Source organism: Cololabis saira, chromosome 18, assembly GCF_033807715.1.
Source record: "Cololabis saira isolate AMF1-May2022 chromosome 18, fColSai1.1, whole genome shotgun sequence".
NCBI classification, from domain to species: domain Eukaryota; kingdom Metazoa; phylum Chordata; class Actinopteri; order Beloniformes; family Belonidae; genus Cololabis; species Cololabis saira.
This window is the reverse complement of record NC_084604.1, coordinates 37010982-37016054: the sequence shown is the minus strand read 5'-3', so window position 1 is coordinate 37016054 and position 5073 is coordinate 37010982. Positions and strand designations below refer to the sequence as shown.

Genomic DNA, 5073 nt, shown 5'->3' with positions numbered 1-5073 from the left:
GGCTGCACTGCCAGCTGCGCCACCGTGGTCGCCTTGTTGGGACCACTGGCATTCAGGGTGACTTTCAGGGCGACTGGGAAGCAGTTTACAAACTTGGTGAAGTTTGTCATGAGTTTTGCTACAAAGTGAGAGTCTTTCAAGCTTTTGATTTTTTTAATATAACAACATACACAAATATACATTATGGAACTGACAACTTATGAAACAAAACAATGAAAAACAATGGCACTGAAAATTTAACATTTTCTCAATTCACATCTTAATTTGTGTTCTCCTTCGTCCCCCACTGTGGAGGCCAAGTTTTCCCACTGTAATAAAAAGAGATTATTATTCATTTAGGTCTTTACATCAGCCATGAATTAAATTCAAAACATGACAAGGTTGTATATCCATTACATACAGTGTAGCCATTTATTTGAAATCATATACATCTGCTCTGAAGGTGTCCATTGTAAAAGACCTCTGCAATTTGCTGCACAATAATAGTCTTGGAAATTTGGTCATGAAAGACCTCCCAAGTCTTTGGACTTTTGTAAATGCCTTTAACCAAATGTGTGTTACTTTAGCATCCCAATGTCAACATCTAATCAAAATTCAATGTAAAGAAAAAGTAAATCCTTGCTTAAAATAAATAGGCGATTATGTGATTATGTCTAACATATGTCTCTCCATTATGGCAGTATAACTGATAAAGTACACAAATAATGTAAAACTTGAACTAAAAGCTCAGTGTTGAAAATTATCTGCCCTCTTACGGGCCTGGTGTGATTGCAAATTTTGATAAATGAAATTCAGTCTCAGTTACAGTAGTTGCTTCAGATCTCCATTTCCTTGCGCTGCTTAGCGTGTATGATTAAACTTTAGGCAGCATGCTACACCTCATTATTTAGTTTCGATTCTAAACAATTAATCCATTCAATTAATCTCATGTTACCCATAGGCACCAAATTATAATTCATTTAGATATGAGCAAATACAACCTGTTCAATCAAGTGGCTGAAGCAATTATGGATGGTAAATGGACTTGCACTTTCTAGCACTTTTATAGTCTGTGGGACCACTCAAAACACGTTTACAATGTTCATCCCTTTCACCCTTTTACACACACATTCATACAACACTGTTTGCAAACAAGCTTCGGATGAAGCAACAGGTGAATAGCTATTTTTGGCCGACTGCGGCTTGCCCTGTGACAGCTGTACTGTCCTGTCTCTGCCACATCTCTTTTTATGTTGACTGTAGAGTAAGTTTTTAAATAATCACACACACTTACCATTAATTAACACTTCATAGAGTGCTTTCATCCTGTCCAAGCATTTTTCAGACTGCTCTGACAGCTGCCATTTTGGATGGATGACTTGTGCGGACCAGGGGCCTCGTGTACAAAGGGTACAAAGGGTCCACAAAAACGTGGCGTACGCCCTTTTCCACGCAAACATTCAGATGTATCAAGAGTGAAATGACCGTGGAAATGTGCGGTGCCCGACGCCAACTTCATGGCTGGCGTACGCACAGTCCCGATCGGTCGGCCAGCTCCCTCTGGAATGTCCCTGTTGCTAGGAACCTCAGTGTGGTCAGCACCTGTGTGGGTACCGACAATGCAAAGACCGGCCGCAGCTCCGCGCACAGTTCCAAGAGGATCGCCTCGGGAACCTAAAGCGGCTGATGAGCCAGTCGTCATCGTTTGCCAGTAAATCCTCTCGCTCTCTAAATATTCTTTCTCTTCTTATATAGCCATTTGCGATGTCTTCTAACAGTGCTAAGGCTGCCATTGTTGTTAACGGTATTTCTGCACCACTTTGCGCATGCTTTTATATCCAACCTGTGATTGCCGACAGGTGAATGTGTTAATTGTTCATCAGTGTGTCTCTGATGGTCACATCATTCTGAGGGCTTATTGTTTTCACATTATTAACAGTTTCCCAGCATCACCACTAAGTGTCGCCAACGGACCAATAGCTGTGGAAACGTGCGTACGCCAGCCATGAAGTTGGCGTCGGGCACCGCACATTTCCACGGTCATTTCACTCTTGATTCATCTGAACGTCTGCGTGGAAAAGGGCGTACACCATGTTTTTGTGCGTACGCACGCTTTGTACATGAGGCCCCTGGTGTCTATTTTTGTGTACTGCACCCTGCTGCCTCTTCATTTATGTTGAGCATATCCCTGTCGGTGATTTCTGCGAAGAAAATGTAATATGTAATATACATCATAATATTCAAGTTGATGATGGAAGGCATAATGCAATGTCAGTAGTTATTTACCTTTTGAACACCAGCAGGTTTTCTCCATTCCTGTTATTTTTTCCCCTCAGGTCTTTGGATTGTTTTGTGTAATTGGTGAGTTGGGTTTGCAGGTAGTCATTCTGTTGTTTTAATGCTCTTATTTTTCTGGTTAATGAAACCAAGAAGTTGGTTGTTCTTGCCCCAACATTGCAGCAGTCTTTGTATAGTTGTTGATTGGTCACTTGTTCGTCACAACAAGAATACTATAATAGATGACACAAGCAGATTATTTGTATCAGTACAACATTATGATTGGAGAGTATGTGAAGTATTGAGTATGATGAAGTTGGAATGTATAACTTACAGCCAAAATCTGGAGATTTGACCTTATTGTTTGGACATCGTTGTCGTCTGTTTTCAAATTGTGTCGGGCTTGGAAATGCCATTATCTGTGGAAGAAAAGATGTAATTGTCATTTTTGTCTCTATAGTAGTATGATTGAATAATTATATTATAATTTTGAAGTTTTTATCCTGCGCTATATATATATATATATATATATATATATACACACACACACACACACACAAAATAAATGCATAATTTATGTCCACTGAACACATTTGAGGAAAAAAAAATCTAACACTCTAATTTAGGGATTCATCAGCACACAAGGTGCTTCATACCTCTCTTGAGAATCCCTCCAAAGCCTTGCTGAAAGAAATAATGAAAAAAAGGATCTCCAAAAGATAACCTGAATGCGGATCCCATCATTTGGGGTAGAATTCATGAAAAGGATGCTATTGAAACCTACAAACTTGTCCTGGGCCTAACAAGCACAGGTATATCACACACTTCCATCATAGTAGAATCTACAGATGAATGAGCTTATCAACCTTCGTTCCATGTATACTTGGTGCTGGACGAGACTGACCGTATGCTCGATATGGGTTTTGAACCCCAAATTATGAAGATTCTTCTGGATATCCGTCCGGACAAACAGACTGTCATGACCAGTGCTACCTGGCCCCCTGGTGTGAGGCGATTGTCAAAGTCCTACCTCAAAAATCCCATGATGGTCTATGTTGGAACCCTGGACTTGGCAGCAGTTAACACAGTTCAGCAAACGGTGGTGATTCTTCAAGAGGAGGATAAAAAGTCCTATGTCTATGACTTCATCAGAAACATGCAGAAGCATGATAAAGTCATCATCTTTGTTGGGAAGAAGCTTATGGCTGATGACCTGTCAAGTGACATGTGCCTGCAAGGCCTGGCTGTGCAGAGTCTCCATGGGGACTGTGAAGAGGCTCTAAAGGACTTTAAAGAAAGTCGAGTTCGCATCTTGGTCGCCACAGATTTGGCATCTCGTGGATTGGATGTTCATGATATAACGCATGTGTTCAATTTTGACTTCCCACGGAACATAGGAGTACGTTCACCGTGTGGGCCGCACAAGCTGAGCCGGGAGATCAGGCGCTTCTGTTACCTTGGTAACAAGAGATAACTGGAGTATGGCTCCAGAGCTGATTCACATCTTGGAGCGAGCAGGGCAGGACGTGCCTGAGGAGTTGGTGTTGATGGCAGAACGATATGAAAAACACAGAAGGGAGAGGGAGATGTCCAATCCATTTGCTTGTCCAGGTAGGAGTTCATTGCATTTGATGATGCTTTAGAAACACTTCGAGAGTCAAAGGCCTGTAACACGGCTAATTTAGCAGTGGATGCGGCTAACTTAGTTTCCAGTCCAAGCTGTTCCTTTTTCCTCTTGAGCTGTTGCTCTTGTTCCTCGAGAGCGTGCATTTTCTGCAAAGCTGCTGCATGAGCAAGCAACGCAGCCCTTTCAACCTCTGGAGGATCCAAACAAAAGGCGCAGACCGGAGGGAAGCTCACGGCTGGAGGATCCAAACAAAAGGCGCAGACCGGAGGGAAACTCACGGCTGGAAAATCCAAACACAAGGCGCAGACCGGAGAGAAACTCACGGCTGGAAAAAGTAATCCCAAGGACCCAGGAAGGGAAGGCCCACGAACAGGAGACCATGGAAGACCAGGAAAACAGGCAGCATACAGGGCTCTGAGCTGGAGAGAATAATCTGACACCACAGCTTGTGGGAGGCAAGCTTAAGAGCAGACTGGGTGACGAGGCTGAGTGGTGTCAGGTGTGGGGACGAAGATAGGGATCAGCTGTGGTGCTCTGGCCAAGCCTGACCAGACTTTGGCGCCATCTGGTGGAGGAAGGGTGTGCCAAACCCTAACACATACCAAATAAACACACACACCAAATAAACATATACACCAAATAAACACACACACCAAATAAACATATACACCAAATAAACACACATATTCAGCCTAGACTTTGCCGAACCCAAGGGAACCCTTGATGGCTGTCACCATCAGGTCTTTGAAATCCTCCTCATCTGACACTCCTCTAGGTAGGAAAAGGGAGAGTAAACAGGTTGAGGAGTAGGGCATCCTGCGGCTCCCTGGATCCTGGTCGTAAAAATCAATGGAGCAGGACTCCTGGAATCCCAGCGGTGGGATGCAGTCAGCCCCAGTCACAAAGACCAGAAGGTCTTCAAATGAGATGTCTACCTCTCTTTCTGTTAACACATGCAAAGATGAGTACATTAGTCACACACACGCAAGCTCGCTCACACAATCTTACCATGCATATTTAATTGATATGTCAAATTCCCAAATACGAAGATTGGAATCTTTTGTATTTGTATTTGAAGAACAGCGTCCAATAACAATTCAGGAGAATTTAGGCCCAATCTCAATTCTCCCCCTACTTTTCTCCACTCGCCCTTCTTTTCTTCCCTACCCCCTAAAAAAGAAGGGGGAGAT

General features: G+C 43.0%; 1 pseudogene; it reads left to right on the top strand.

Annotated features, from left to right (window-relative positions):
• Window positions 1–2984: 2984 nt before the first annotated feature.
• On the top strand, window positions 2985–4301 carry LOC133464827 (probable ATP-dependent RNA helicase DDX43; annotated as a pseudogene).
• The last annotated feature ends 772 nt before the right edge of the window (window positions 4302–5073 follow it).